General features: G+C 35.1%; 1 long non-coding RNA gene across 1 annotated transcript; it reads right to left on the reverse strand.

Moving 5' to 3' along the window:
• Positions 1 to 5,172: 5,172 nt before the first annotated feature.
• On the reverse strand, positions 5,173 to 16,885 carry LOC130051044 (uncharacterized). Its single transcript, XR_008799452.1, has 6 exons — positions 16,594 to 16,885; positions 10,699 to 10,860; positions 9,826 to 9,939; positions 7,535 to 7,591; positions 5,488 to 5,580; positions 5,173 to 5,251 (listed from the first exon to the last, which is right to left on the reverse strand). It is a non-coding gene; the product is annotated as an uncharacterized LOC130051044 (long non-coding RNA).
• Positions 16,886 to 17,462: the final 577 nt, after the last annotated feature.

Genomic DNA, 17,462 nt, shown 5'->3' on the forward strand with positions numbered 1-17,462 from the left:
AAAGAAAACTTCCCCCAACTGTTCTCGGGTCATTGGTGGATTAATAGATGTGAACATGCTATCGATATAATCGTAATTATTCCAGGCGGTGCAAATCAGTCCCAGATGTACTGTCAGTACTTTGATTTATACATATTTGTTTACAAAATCTCTCCATAGATGAATTTATTTTGAATCTGACAGATGGACAACGTCATCATATTTCATTCCTATACGAAGAATGTTTTGATTTTTAGTATGCACTCCTAAAACGTTTTCAGCTCTTCTGATCACCTCTTGTCCGTCGTCTGTCCGTCTGCAACCTTTCCACATTTTCGACTTCCTCTCCAGAACCACTGGATTAATTTCAACCAAACTTGGCACAAAGCTACCTGGGGTAATGGAGATTCAAGGTTATTTAAATGAAGGGCCACATTAACAGCGAAATAGTAAAAATGCATTGACGACTTTTAAAAATCTTCTCCAAAACCACTGGGTCAATTTCAACCAAAATTTGGCACAAAGCATTCTTAGATTAAATATGTTTAAATGAAGGGTCATACGGCCTCTACTGGGGGACATAATAATCAAATAACGAATTGTTTGTTGTTACCTTTGAATTTTTGTTTCTGAATCAAAGTACTAGTATAATGACAGTTTTGCTCAAGCTTGTTTATTGCTAGGACCTGCTGCTCGGGTGAGCAATGTTGCTTATGGGCCTCTCGTTACTTTTTAAGTTTTGTATGTAACAATTTTATAAAATTGTATGATAGAATTATTCAAGTGTCAAAGCTGCAGTCCTGCACATACATTCATGTGCGTTTCTCTCTGATTTGTGGATTTTATTTTGTTAATATTCTTTTACAAATAAAATGAAAAGCGACTATTCTTGAATGTTTCCATCTCATTTCTAGAATGCAACTGGAAATCCTATAAATATTCATCTAAAGGTGAATATAAGAGATTCACTAATTTTCTCCCTATTTTGTCTCCTTGTAAATTGCTAATACCTTGCTACTTGAGGAGCCGTTTTTGGAATATAAATTACGTAACTTATAAATACCATTTATAATAAACATTTTTAGGTCACCTGGGTCACTCAGATGACCTATTGCTATTGGTCTGCGTCAGTCCTCGTCCATTGTCCATCGTCTGTTTATGCAATTCTTTAAAAATCTTCTCTACTCTTAGGCATATAGCAGACTAACTGAATATATAGTAATGATGAGCCAGAAAGCCGCTACCAAAATTGTAAATTCCATTACCTCTGGGGTAGAGGTTTCTGTGGTAGGCCGTGGCCATAAAAGTCACATAGTGATAATTCCTTTAAAATCTTCTCTACTACTAGGCAAATAACAGACAGACTGAGCAGATAGTAATGATGGGCAAGGGAACCTCTAACAAAATTGTAAATTTCATGATCTAACAACCAGGTTGCAGGGTTTCAGAATGGGGGAAGGGGGAGATAAAATGGTCAAAGAGAGTTAATGTTTATAATGCTTAAAACCTTATGTCTAGTTCTTTTGATGTTATATGAAAACTAGATAAATAAAAAGATGAAAGATGAAGTGATCAAGATGCTGCCTACCCGAGTAATACTTTTGGGGAAAGCCCAGTAGCTAAGTACTTCGTTACTAGCTTGAAAATACGGCTGTATATTTAATTGCTGTTATAAAATTTAGAAATTCATTTCAAAATTAAGGATTATCTCCCTCACGCATAGCTCTTATCCTTAGACGAATTTGACTCCACTTTTTTGGCACTCCGTTTTCCCCTAAAATACCTCTAAAAGTTCATTGTTATTTCGGATTTCAGAAATTTCGGATGAGCATCACTGAAGAGACATCATTTGTCGAAATGCGCATCTGGTGCATCAAAATTGGTACAGTATAAGTTTTACATTTTGCTGAAGGGTGTTGGTGGTGTCTGAAATTCCGTCTATTAATATGCCAAAATATATTGAGATATGGAACACTGAATGCTTTTGTAAAGAGGTTAGATAATGCAGTCTACCAAATGATTCAATTGTAAAGGCTTTGGGGGGATTATGCAAATAAGAGCCTTTCATACAGGTCCATGCATGGGCTCAGGTGACCGTCAAGGTCGATTGGCCTCTTGTTAATTCAAGATATCGATACAATTAAGACTGCAGACCATCATTGAACATAAAGATTTATTCTGATACATTGTAAGTGGTCTTACTCTTTGTTTTCCACAAAAATGCTTTTTATGAATTTGTGCATCATTTTCGCATGTTTTATACCTTCTCAGTAATACCGTAAACTATATCTCTAAAATGTATGTCTATGAAAATACATGTATCTACATTCAAATTATCGGCAACATACACTATTCGATACTCAGATCTATGCAATATCAATATTTGTTGTACAAAGCCAGACTGACTTTCCATAATCTGTTTTCTAAAATCAAAACCAAAAACGTAAAGGTGTAACCCTGCTATGGGGAAGATCTACTATATAGTAGATTTTCCCCCTAGGGGGAAAGGCTACTATATAGCCATTTTTTCGGGGGGTAAAGTTAATATGGGGGAAAGGCTGCTATACAACACCGGTCACACCCGCCGTGGGCCCTATATCTTGATCAGGTAAAGGGAGTAATCCATAGTCCAAATCTGCGTGTTAATGATGGCATCAATTGGTATGAAACATATCAGACAACATTTTACCCAATTACAGATTGAATTGGCAAATCAGATCGTTAAACATGTAACAACCATATTTACAATCTTGTTGAAACCCCTGTAACACCAACTTATTTATCAGTAGTCTGTCTCAATTCATGTTTTGATGTTGTTGATTCAAGAAAATTTGATGATTTCAAATTTACTAAATGTTCTTTATAATGTTTTAGAATCCACATTTGATTCACACCACTTGGGACATATGTCATGGCACAATACTTTTGAAGTTTCTCTTTCAGAACACCTAATATTTTCATAACGAATAAGCGTAAGTGCTTGGAAGAATAATTTCTGGATCCAGCAATAAATCTATGTGTGTCAGGGTTTCTGTGAAGTTTAGGAACCCAGTATAGGTACCTGATAGTCATTTGTCCCATTGACTGGAATATTATGTGAACGGTGAAGATAACGAACAGTGATCAATCTCACAACTCCTAAAAGCAATACAAAATAGAGAGTTGGACACACCAGAGGTGGGATCAGGTGCTTAGGAAGAGTAAGCATCCCCTTTCGACTGGCAACACCCGCTATGACCCCTATCTTAATAAGGTAAAGGAGTTATCCGTAATCAAAATCGGTGTGCCAAGAACGGCTTAAGAATCCGTAAGGCAGCGTTTGACCCAAATGATAGGTTGTATTTGCAAACTAGATCGTTATAACGACCATAGAATTTGCGAAATGCTGACTTTAAACTTTAAATGTGTTTTAAGACTGAGACATGATTTTGAAGAATTTTATTTTTTGAAAGGGAAGCCGGAGTACATGTATAAGTAGGGTTACCGTATGTAGAATTAATACCAAGTTCGTTTAAAATACTATTGTAATAATGAGCCTTACAAACAAAGGCAATGTTGTTGAAAGCTATGTCAACTGGAACCAAAACATATTCCTCATGTAGCCTATCTAATTCCTTTATCACTTCTTGTTTACTAAACACAGAATAATAGCTAGAACGCACTTTATTCTGTGTCCAATACGTGGTTTTAATGTTCCTATTATACACATGTACTTTTTATGCAATCTGACAAGGCATCAAGTTCTTTTTTTTTTCATATGTAGCCAATCGTCTGGCATAATCTTCGACAAAATTCATAAGAGAAATGAAGTTCTGTCTCAAGTTGAAAGACCGGGGCTCTCTGACTTTAGGGCATTTTCAAGTGATCCTCTTGTTATTTGTTGTATTTTTGTGTGACTATTATAAGGGTTGATCTCACTGTATAGTAGTCTTTATATGGGGGTAATTCTGCTGTATAGTCAAGTTTCAAGATAAGATAATGCCTGCATTGTTTTAATGATCGTAATAACTTATGATGTTGATTGATGGTATTCGTAATGGTACTCATTAGGTACACATACATTAAAAGACTTTAATGACATCTGCCAACATTTAGAAAGGGATATCAAGGGAACCAATGTCACAGGAAACGGGGACCTATAGGGTGCACTCCGTGTCAATGTTCGCGTAGACTAGTGCAGGGTCAGTTACTCTAGCAACTCGGTGTGTCTATATCACTTCATACCTACTTTTGAATTGAGTTGAAATACTAAAAAGTAAGTAATTAAATTCATTTTAATTTTCCAACTTTTTACCCAAAACATGTCAAATTCATATTAGTTTGAGAAGCATACTACTTATAATAGATATTATAATTTCAAAATCCTCTTTCGACAAATAAAAACTTCAACGCACATCTTTTCATCAACAGTAACATTATCGCTATTTATTGGTTTCAAAATTTTAAAAACAAAATCCGTTTTCACTTATTTTCTTCTTCAATTAGCTTATTTCCGGTATCTATCTTTGGTGAAAGTTAATTTCCCTTTTACCCCAAAATAAAAATATGCTCTAACTTGTGGTGAATTGGTAATTTATCTGAACTGTGGAAAGTCTAGCATTCTGCAACTTTAGAATATTATGTTGAATCAAAAACAATTATTATAGTTTTCTTCTTCCTCTATCGATCCCGTGGGGATCCGAGTTAGAATAGGTCTTCAGTACCTCTTGCTTGTTGTTGAAGGCGACTGAATGGGGCGGTCCTTCGGATGATACCGCAAATACCGAGGCCCCGTGTCACAGCAGGCGTGGCACGATAAAGATCCCTCCCTGCTCAAAGGCCATAAGCGTCGAGTATAGGCCGAAATTTTGCAGCCCTTCACCGGCAGTGGTGACGTCTCCATATGAGTGAAATATTCTCGAGAGGGATGTTAAACAATATTCATTCAATCAATCAATCTTCCTCTATCAAGCGACATGTTGACATACAATGACAGGCTGACGCGCGAGTTCCGAATGACCATACAGGAACGAACGGTTTGAGGGAAGGGGCCCTTTGAGACAACAAACGGTTTTAGATAAGAACGGAATGCTTTGGCATTGGAATGGAACGGGTAACGGTTTGATGTAGGAACGGAACGGTTCAAATTGTGTAGTAGTACGCTTCAGGGTCTGTGCGATATACGCCTTCTTTACTGTGCATACACACATAAAATAAATCTTCGATATTTGTCTTTTATTCACATAATATAATTGCAATGGAGATGTTGAAGTAATTCGAACTGTTTGACAGCCTGAAAGAGAAAATATCATGAATGTCAACGAGATTAATGGTTATCTAAGGGATGTGAAAATTAAGGAAATGTAATTGATAGACGGCATAGAATTCCAGTATTAAGGATTCGAACAGGATAAAAAGAAATCGTATGGACTGATGAGCACTTATTTTGGAATATTTTCATTTTAACGAATGATTTGTAAGAATGAATCATTATCATAATTTCTGATAAACATTTAGATGGTTTCTCACCAGATTCTTGCGAAGTGAAATTCTGCACATGGTTTTTCAAATCTTAAAGCGTATTATCCGGTGTTGTAGGAGAGTCTACTGCCTCTGTAGTCACTTTGAATTATATAGGTAAAATATTAACTTGAAATATCTCATGCATTAAAACAGAAGGATATAAAGTACCTAAATTTCTATATTTAGTGCACAGTACATTTAACAGTTATATTGTTCTTTTGAAAATTGATCAATGGAGTTTTCAGCATCTTACATTATTGATGGAAATATTTTAGAGATTGGATTGTATCTGAGGGGTGTTACCCTTAATTAAAATTTGGGTATTGCGTTTTATAAATTTCTTGTTTTTCAAATTGTGTATCGAAATTTTATAATCCCGATTTTTACATTGGACTTCATAAGATAGATATATAAGTTTCTTATCTACGTATAATTGTCTCGTATATATTCCTTAATCATACCAATGAAAGGTGAAGAAAAGGAACAGTGATCAATCTCATAACTCCTATAACCAATACAAAATAGATAGTTGGGCAAACACAGACCCCTGGATATACCAAAGGTGGGATCAGGTGCCTAGGAGGAGTAAGCATCCCCTGTCGACCGGTCACATCCGCCGTGAGCCCTTTATCAGGTAAATGGAGAAATCCGTAGTCAAAATTGATGTCAGTGTGAATGGAATCGTAACACCTCTGGTCCAGGTGTCCGTGTTTGCCCAACTATCTATTTTTTATTGCTTATAGGAGTTATGAGATTGATCACTGTTCGTTATCTTCACCTTGCATACTGACTTAGCTAAGAAGTTGAGAGCCATATCATATAAACTAAATTTCTTTGAGAATTATTTTACTTCGATATACAAAAATATGTATTACAAGCTTATTTGCTAGAGTAAGATCTTTTGTATGCCATGCTATGAAACTATAGTAACTTTTAATACTAACAGTCTGGTATTCAGCTAAGTTGGATATTAGATGGTCCTATCGTGTTGTCAATTATTTTATAAGCCAACCGTTAGGGAATAATACATGAATCAATTAATGTTTGTCCAGGTCCACTTATGAATTGTTCATTCTTTACAGGAATTATGATTATAATCACTACTCGTTATCGTGGCTTTTGTTTTTATAGATTCATGTTTTGAAATAAAACATAAGTAACACTGAACCCCCAAATTGCAGAACAATGTTTTGTATTTTAGAAATTTACAACTCGAAATCGATACATTTCAGACCAGAATTGAGTGATATGAAAATGATTTTCATTTTATTTCAAAATTAGACAATTGAAATATCATGTAGAAAACTAAATTATGCCAAAATATATAAAAATATGACTGAAAATATGACTACAAGTCGGACAGGCCAGCATGAAAATTAAACAACAGCCAGTTTGAAAATGACGGAAATTACAATGACCAACGATAATTTGAGAATCAATATTATCTAACCAATATGTGTGCTAAATTTCGTGATTGTTTCCACAAGTGAAATATTTTATATTATAAGGGTCTGTGTTTGCCCAACTCTCTATTTTGTATTGCTTGTAGGAGGTATGAGATTGAGATATCTGTTCGTTATCTTCACTTTTCATTTCAATGAAATTTTGATGTAAGCCGCTCCACAAGTAAAGTAAAGCTGCGATTAACGCATTGAAATTAGAATTATAGGTAATCATCTTCAAATGTGATTGCACAATTAGATTGTAGAAGTGGATTTCTAACGTTGGAAGCAAATAGTAAGAATGAAAGGTGAAAATAACGAACGGTGATCAATCTCATAACTCTTATAAGGAATACAAAATAAAGCGTCTGGCAGACATGGACCCCTGGATATACCAGACGCCTAGAATGAATAACCTTCGAATGAAACAAAGGATTTGGAGTTGGAATTAGTAAAAGCAAGTATGTCAACGAATTGCACTTCAAAACGATATCTTTGAAAATTTGATAAATTGCAAGAATGATGCTTCGGTTTCAAAATTATTTTTGTAACACCAGAGACATTGAATATATCAAATAATTGAAATGAAAAGTGCATAAATATAAATTTACTTGATGCTATTTCATGGCCATTGCCGTCTTCTGTATCTCGCGGTTCAGAGATTGATACTGTTTGAGAAAATAGAATATATAGAGATTAACTTCCTTAAAATAGTTGCCAAGGAATCATGAATTGTTACTGGTAGGAAAACAAAAATCATTTTGCATTGATATTGCTGTAACTGACAGATCCGATTGACAATGACAACAGGTCTGTTATAATACCCTACACTTTGTCTACTGATGGTGAAAATTTTCGATATCTATTGATCAACACTTATAAAACATTCATCAGTGGCGTAGCTAGGGATTAAATAAATGCTAGGAGGGGGGGGGGGGAGTCTGGGATTAGTAGCCCCCGAAGATGAGCATATTTTTCTGGTAATAGTTATAATACTTCAACAATTATATTGCAGTTGTACAGAACGAGCTCTACAAAGGCCACAGTCAGATTTGCCGATTTCGTCTTCATTTTTCCTATTGTGAACTTAAAATCGAATATATAGGAACAAATATTTTCAAAGCAATTAAAAAACCACACATACCAACGGGTACCAAAGAAGCAAGAACTATACACCAAAACATCAACTAAAGACTTAGTCATTACATATTAAGCAACCAATATTGATACTACAGTGAAACTGGGACTTAGGACTATGTGTTTGATGACTAGATGCAGTATTTCTTTTCATGCAATTTTGTATATGATAACTGTATAATAAAGGAATAAAAGTTGTATTTTACAGTTGATGCAAAGGTGTTTATTGCCTGGTCAATGTTAAGTTGAATTTATTAAACCGTGCAATTAATTTATTTCGTACAGTGTATAGGAACAAGTACGGGACATTTCACGGAAAAGCTAAGTGTTGGGAGTTGCTATGAAAACATTAACCATGTTTTTAAAAAAGATTGCTTAAACATATTTGTAAGCACGTGGTTACAGTGCTATAATGTAGCCACACCACGGCAGTCATGTGGTAAACGTTCTGCCAAAGTGAAACGGTTACCGCCCCTCTAGACCAAAGCGGCGGTTAATGAAGTATGAATAATGCTAATCAATATTCCTTTACGTACTTGTAAAAATCATCGAAATTCGTCTTGTAGATACTTAGAGGGGTAATACTTTTGCATACGAAACTTTTTAAAGCGTTGTTACTTTTTATAGCATTATATATATATTTATATACCTCTGAATTACTAATTTTTTTTACATTTTCAAATCTTTTCTAACGTGTGGATTTTAAAAGTCTGTATTAAAATTTACACGTAATCCTTTGGATAAGTAGGGATTTTCGGAACATCCACAAGAACGGTATATGTGATGTCATATCGTTTAAGAGTGCATAATGTTGAAAAGGGTCAATAAATTAAATTCTGGAATTGATATCCAATTTAATATCATATTCATAAGCATCAAATTATTAACAAAGTTGTGCAATCTGAAGTAATTCATATTTTTTCAAATTCATTTAATTGTAAAGAGCTTAGATATAATCACTATCAGGCAGTGAACCAGTGCCAGTCCACTTTGAGAAATTGAAAGTAGAATTACCGAATGAAGAATTGATGAAAAATCCCGGATTTGGATTAATTTCTTGTGTTTGGTTCGCAGTATTAACATCAACTTCTCTAGCCATCGAATGAGGTGCTTTTACGTTGTCTGAGACGGGAAAGGGCAATAAAACTTTGTTTTTATTCTGCACACGGGGGACCGAGATCCAAACGCCATACTGAAGTTTGTGATTCGGTCTTTATAATTTTAAGCAAAGATCAAAGGATTTAAAATAACGTGTAAATGTGTTATATGGAAGTAGCTTTCTTCTATTGCATTTTCTTTATCAATTCAATATAGCATTTACTTATAGAACACAACTCTTGTAAACTGTTCAAATATCTTTGTCTTCAAGCTTAAAAAACACTCGCCCCCATTTTCCGAAAAGCGCATTGTTTTGTTCTCATTTCCACTGATCAGAATATACAGAATTGGAGAGGAGCTGATCAACATGTTGTTTAGTATTTGCGATATAATGGTAAATATATCAATGTTTAACACTAAATACTGACATTTGACAGACAATTAGAAATGTGGCTAAACAATGTATGAAAGTAGTTTGGCTTAAGTGGAACCTTATGGTGTGTATTTAACGAGTTGGGTCTCTCACTGGACAATCATTCTCTGAAGTAAAGGAGTCATCATATTTTCATCATTCTTCGCTGGCTGCCAATTTTGAAGCAAGGTGCCCTCGATCATCTACGTCCATATTGCAGCATTGAATTTGATGTGGTTATATCTAATACCTCACCTGGTGCCTTTGATATGGCGACGTCATTTCCATCAGTTTTTTCCGAATCGTTGTTCCCACAGAACATGTAAATGTAATCAATTTTGCTACAGACTCCAGAAGTCTTGTGTGATCCTGCAATGCAAAAGGTGATCTATCTCACAAATGTAAAACTTAACAAAAACGAACAGTGATCAATGAAAGGTGAAGATAATGAACAATGACCACCTCAAACCTCCTATGAGGAATACAAAATAAAAAGTTGGGCAAACATGCACCTGGATATTCCAGAGGTGGGAGCAAGTGTATAGGAGGAGTAACCATCCCTGTCGACCGGTCACACCCACATCTATGACATTTCGTATTTTTTATTTATCCGAGAATGTAAGTTTGCCTATTGGTGATGGAGCATTCAATACAGACAAAAGTATGCACAGATTGATATAATATATGTTTTGGCTTATTTTGGTTGCAGTGATTGTAGATATAAAATTGCTAAAAGAAACGGGACTTGTAAATTTCCTATGATGTTCAAAACTTGAAATATGTACTTTTAAAAACAAATTTAGTTCTCATTATCATTATTTGAAAAAAAAAAATTTACTTGTAGCAAGTGTCGTTGATTTGGGATGATCAAAATCGTTGAATTTTTTTGAAATCTGAATCTTATGATATAGTTGTAGTGTACATTTTTAACCAAACGCAAATGGATAGGTGCATTACGTTGAAATTGGCGAAACGACACGTAGTAAGGAATATAAAAGGTAGTGCACATTTTGACAATGGATCATGATTATGAAACACATATGTCAAGTTACAATACAACTGTGTGCTCGACAAACTGTATTGAATTGAAATGTTGACATTATAGAGGAATACAACCTATGATCTCACCTGGTACGTTTTAAGTGGAGACTTGATTTCCATCAGTGTTTCCCATATCTTTGGTATGGCATGTCACGTACGTGTTAATAGCTTTTCTACAGATTCCTGGACTCTTTTCATGCCCTATGAATACAAGGTGAAGACAACGAACAGCGACCAATCTCACAACTCCTACAAGCAATACAAAATAGATAGTTGGGCAAACACGGACCCCTGGACACACCAGAGGCGGGACCAGGTGCCCAGGAGCAGCAAGCATCTCCTGTTGACCGGTCACACCCGCCGTGAGCCCTATATCCTGATCTGGTAAACGGAGTTATACAAATCAAGGACAATTGTATAAACTGGAAGAACAAGCATGTGCATATCCGTAGGTCAATCTAAGCAATAGTTCTACACGTAAGAGATAAATCATTCCGTTTATGATATCACGTATACAAAGGTACCATTTATTTGTCCTTTTGTGACATTTAGCAGCAATTTCTTTTCATCACACCTTCTCTTTCTGTGTCATTTGAAATACTCCATACTTTGAACAGCAATGTCAAACAGTAGGAGTAATCATCTCCAAAACATTATCATGTCAGAGGGCTCTACAGACGTTGTAAAAAAGTGGTACTGCTATCTCATCATTGCACATGAAAGGTGAATTTAACGGACAGTGACCAATCTCATAACTCCTATAAGCAATACAAAATAGAGAGTTAGGCAAATACGGACCCCTGGACACACCAGAGGTGCCTAGGAGGAGTAAGCATCCCCTGTCGGATTAATCCGTAGTCAAAGCCAATGTGCCAATAACGGCATAACAATCGGTATGAAACACGTCAGACGACATTTGACCAAATGATAGGTTATTCTGGCAAACTAGATCGTTATAACGACCATAGAATTTGCGAAATGCTAACTTTAAACGAGACTGTTGAAACACCTGCATCGTGTTAATAAGTTACTTACATTTTAAAGAATTCTGAAACAAAATCACATTGTATATATACATGTACACGTCATTTTATTGAAACAAAGATAAACCCTGGTTACAACTCGCACATATGTCAATGATATAAAACCGAAGTAAACCATTCATGATGCTTTTCATTCTAAATTGAAATAAGATTTGATATTTATCAGCTTTCATTTTTAAAAGCTGTGTGCTACAGTTTCCCCCAAAATTCTTTTGTGATATATGATTTAAAATGCATGCTTTATGCGTGACAGCTAATGCAATTTTTCAATACTTGATCGATATCTATTAATTTCTTATGATGTATCTTTCATCATCTTCATCGAAAGACACAAGTTGCAAACCTACGGTTATATTAGATAAAAAAAATAATAACAACTTGCATAGCCTTTTGAGTACAGCTCTCATTTGCATTTTGATGTCTTGGATCTCTTATAGACTCAGACCTCGATCTTAAGATGGCATATTCTTTAGGATTTCAAATTGGAGACAGGAAGTTAACAATTCAAACATACGTTTATTTCACATTTTGTATGGTTTACAAAGTTTTTCATTGTTAAATTATTTTTACATAAATATTCATGTGGGTTCAGAAATGCAAATTATCAGATACATTTATGTGCTTAAAAAGTGCTGCGAGCAACTTCGGAGATGTACATAAATGGCATGAAGGGCCCACGTATTTGCTTCTCACGATAGTATAAACAGGTGCGATGAAAGCACTTCGAACGTATTGTGCAACAGCATGTGTCAGCATTGGTGAAAATCAAATGTGAATTCTAAATAAGAACCACCAGCAAATTTAAAATCACAAAACGTTTTTCCAAATCAATAACATAAAAACGTAGGACTTTTCAGCACGTTACACGACTATTCCTCAAAATGAATTAAAGACTAGATTTTTTTATACCATGGACAAGATAGTGCTTCAATAAAACAGGGAAAAATGCTTTGTCATTGCTATTCTATCGCTAGTATCATCAACATATTATTGCATCGGGTATATTATCTATCCTAACGTTAGTACCATCATTTCTTTTTTGATAACAAATACTTTCTTCAAACAAAAGGAACAGCCATGGGGACAAAAGTCGCCCCCACTTACGCAACTTTAGTTTTGGGCTTTCTTGAGGAGAAACTATTTACAGAATGCAAATCAGGTTTTGGAGAAGAATTTGGCCTGTATATTGAGAATAACTGGTAACGCTATTTGGATGATTGCTTTATTTTTTGGACCAAATCTTTACAAGATCTACAACACTTCCACAACATGCTGAATCACCTACACGATAACATACGATTTACAATGGAAATTAACGAAAATGAATTACCTTTTTTAGACATCCTGATTGTAAAGGAGGGGGTGAAAATCATAACAGATCTCTACTACAAGAATACAGATTCCCATCAATATTTGATGTTTAACTCATGTCATCCATCTCACACCAAACGAAACATCCCTTTTAACATGGCCCGGAGAATTTGCACAATACTAATAGATGAGGATCACAGAAATACAAGATTATCTGAACTTAAGATATTTTTATGCAGACAGAAATATCCACCAAAATTAATTGAAACAGCTATACAAAAGGCTAAAGAAACTCCCATAACAGAATTGCGAACTACTAAACAACAAGAAGAAACCAACAACAAAATTCCTTTCGTTCTTACACACAACCCCAGAAATCACAACATATTCAAAACAGTCAAGCAGTTATTCCCTATTCTTCAACAATCAGGAACATTAAATGACCTCATTCAGCCCACGGATATACTCCACAGCAGACGTCAACCACCAAATTTGAAAAAAAATTCTCACTAAAGCCAAATTTACATCAAACCCCGAAAAACCAGCAGTCTTCAAATGCGAGGATCCAAGATGCGGTACTTGCTAATTTATACAAACCGGCCACTCCATAACGTTCAAAAACGGAATGAACTTCAATGTAGATTCAACTATGACGTGTAAATCTAAAAATCTTCTTTATTGTATGACGTGCCCTACATGTGGAGAAAACTATATAGGTCAAACAGGAACCAAATTCGCTGACCGTGTTCGTGTACATAGACACGGTCACGAGGATGACGTCATAATGGAACTTGTTTACATTGTTTATACATCTACTGACGGGCTCCGCAGTGCGAAAGCGCTATAGATAAAAGTTTGAGTATTGGATTTTATTATTTTTTTTTTTTACTTTATTCTACCCCGATACCAAGAATTTTTTTTATTGAATATATATATATATATATATATATATATATATATATATATATATTGACTTGCCTAGATGGTCGAGCGGTATAGCGCGCTGGTTACATGCTGCTAGGAGATTTGGTTCCGCAGGTCCATATACCCTGCCAAAAATCCATGTAACTAAGATCTTTCATAATTAAACCATTTCGCGCTGATTTGAGAAACTCTTTGAAAGTGTGGCGAGCCACCTTAAATTCTTCTGAATTAACTTATAAGCTGCCTTTGTGATAAAAAGGAATCGCTAGTTTTCCCTCAATTACTTGTTGTGGTTCCCAATCCAGTATGTGTATTCATAATCATTGTTTTGTAACTATAAGTAACTATATAGCCAATGCATCATCATTAAATTTACAATTGTTGTTGCCCTTGTCCCAAAATTGGACAATTGTTGTTCCCCTTGTCCCAAAATTGGACAATTGTTGTTTCCCTTGTCCCAAAATTGCTCCATATCAAATTTGAAAAGAATTGAAGTAGTAGTTATCAAGAAGAAGTTGAAAATGTTCAATTGGTAACGTATGACGGAGGACGCTGGTCACTAAAAAATGAAACTCAGAAATATTCATATCTTGTGATTAGTCATACATAAATTACTTTGTTAAACACCACTCTAATTTTACGCCCATTGACAATATCTGTGTAGTCTTTTGTGATCAGGTCTTCCAAGAGTCAATTGGAATTCCCATGGGCACGAATTGTACTACTTTATTAGCTGATATGTTTTTGTATTCTTATGAAGCTGAATTTATTCAAAAGCTTCACGAGTAAAAAATATATTTTGCTATGTCCTTGTATTTACATGTAAATAGATTTACGGCGTTATATATAGTAACAATATTCACAGTCACTTTCATGCATATTTCTATTCGATATATTCCAGTGAACTCGAAATAAATAAAACCCTGTTGTCTTCTATACACGCACCACCTGTGGATGTATTTTAACATGGACGTTAACGAAAAACTAACAACACAATTTTATGACAAGCGGGGTACGATTGTATACGTGAAAAATGTATACAATGTACAATACATGTATACATGAAAAATTTCTCTCAATAAAATGTGTCTGGTATACTATGTCAACAAATCATTATGGTATTCCTAATTGGATGGCATTATGACATCATGAATAAGACATTTTCCGCCTTTGTTTTTAAAAATAAACCTGAAAACTGCCAAATATCGTACATATTTTTGCTCAGGAAAAGATGTGCGCATTTGTCGAGCAAAATGAAAATGATATATATTGTGTATTATTTTAAGATGAAAAACATACTTGAATATGAATTTGTTCGACGCATGCGCTGTATGTTTTCTGAAAGGAAAAACCTCTGAATTTGTGGCTATTTTCATTGACAATGGCATTTCTGCAATTTTATGCCAACTTCTAGCCCTCGTCATATGACACAAATCATTTTGCTGACCAAACTGAGCGGATTTTGGGTTTGCTAATCTATTCCTTATTTCAATGTCAGGGTTTAAGCTCCAAGTGAAATCATCGATACTTTGGGCCAAATGACCTTAGAAACTGTACCTACTCCTTCCCGTATTTATGTAGGAATCTGTTCATTAACACCAGCACATGGTGTTTACATCTCTTAAATGTTTCGATACGCTAGCATGTTCTGCGCATGATCTTTAAAAAAAAAACCAACAAAGACAGGCGACTGAAAAATAACATATCACAGGTGTTTCAATTGTCTCATTAAAGTCAGAATTTTGCAAATGGTATGGTCGTTATAATGATCTAATTTACCGTAATTTCTAAAAAAGAATTCTTACCAATTTAGACAGTTTTTTACACATCAATTTTTACTAAGGATTACTTCATTTAACCGATTTAGACAGAGGGCTCATGATGGGTGTGGCCGGACAATAAGGGATGCCTACTTCTAGAGGGGTCATGATGGGTGTGACCGGACAATAAGGGATGCCTACTTCCTCTAGGCATCTGATCCCACCTCTGGTGCGTCTGGGGGTCCGTGTTTGCTCTACTCTTAATTTTTATATTATTTGTGGGATTTATGAGTATTTTTTGAATTGCCATTACAACCTATCATTAGGTCAAATGCTGTCTGACATTTTTCATACTGATTCTTATGCCGTCGTTCTTGGCACACTGATAACTACGTTTACCTAAGAAAGATATAGGGCTCACAGTGCGTGTGACAGGTCAACAGGGGATGCTTACTCATCCTAGGCACCTGATCCCACCTCTGGTATATCCAAGGGTCCGTGTTTACTTAACTATCTATGTTGTATTGCTTATAGGAGTTATGAGATTGATCACTGTTCGTTGTATTCACTTTTCATCATTAGTTATTTTTTGATTTAATCATATGATAGGTGAAGATAACGAACAGTAATCAATCTCAGAATTTTTTTTACCCCACTTTGCTCTCCTTTTGCTATTTCATGCTATCGAAAAACGATGGTAGGTTTTCATACGCTCGTCTTTATACGGGACATATTATGGTACAGAGATGTATGTACGTCCGTTCGTCTGTTCGTGTTTTTCTGTTTGTAATTTCATTTTTCTTGTCATATATCAAGTTAAAAATTGCAATGTAGCTTCTTTGTGGAACACTCTAGATCATGTTGCAATGTTGATTCATTTCGACAACTCTTCTAGAAGGTATAACCCTTTATTTGAAAAATTATTGTTACATGGAGGTACATACATTTTCCGACGAACTCCTCCCACAATTTCACAACTTTTGAGAATGATCTGTGTTTGTATGGATATTGAAGATCTGCAAGTACATGTACCAAAGATTTTAATTTCCCTTAATCCCCTTTTTATAGAAAATTACAGGTTGTTGAGCTTGTCCCTTTTGAGGGAGTATCATACGGAGAGTAAATGAATGTCTCCCACAGTTTTAAAATGAGAACGTTCTTACTTAACAATCATGGTGTTTGTATGGGCATGAAAGGTGTGCATGTGGCAGGGATTTTGATTTTCTTTGAATTTTGAGAAAATTACAGGTTGTTGACCTTCTCACAGTTTTGAAGCGTACATGATCTATCTTTTTTCTTTCACAGTTTTCAAGTGAGGACCGTCTTATTTTGCAGAGTATTTGTATGGGCATGAACGATGTGCATTTGGCAGGGATTTTGATTTTCCTCAATTATTGACAAAATTACAGGTTATTGAACTTAGTCCGTTGTATCAAATAAAAGACATGATTTGTCCGTTTAACTCCTATCACAGTTAGAAAGCTAGGGCCTTTGTAAATAACTTAAAGGTGTGCATAGTGCAAGAATTTTAATCCTCAACAATTTTTAATTTGATGTTTTGAATATTTACATGTTGTTGATCACGCTCAAATTGGGGGACATCTTTATACACAGAATTCTTGGTTTGTCTATCTACCCCCTGTCACAGTTTTAAGCTAAAACCCTTTATTCATATTGTGCAAAAAAGTTTGTGACAGCGTGATGATGGTTGATAGTACCTGAAGCAAAAGTTTTACAAAGTATGGCTTAAGAAAAACACCCCATACAAGCATTTTCACGGACGTATTATGTACCGTTTGATTAATTTCACAAT

This window comes from Ostrea edulis, chromosome 10, assembly GCF_947568905.1.
Source record: "Ostrea edulis chromosome 10, xbOstEdul1.1, whole genome shotgun sequence".
Lineage (NCBI taxonomy): Eukaryota > Metazoa > Mollusca > Bivalvia > Ostreida > Ostreidae > Ostrea > Ostrea edulis.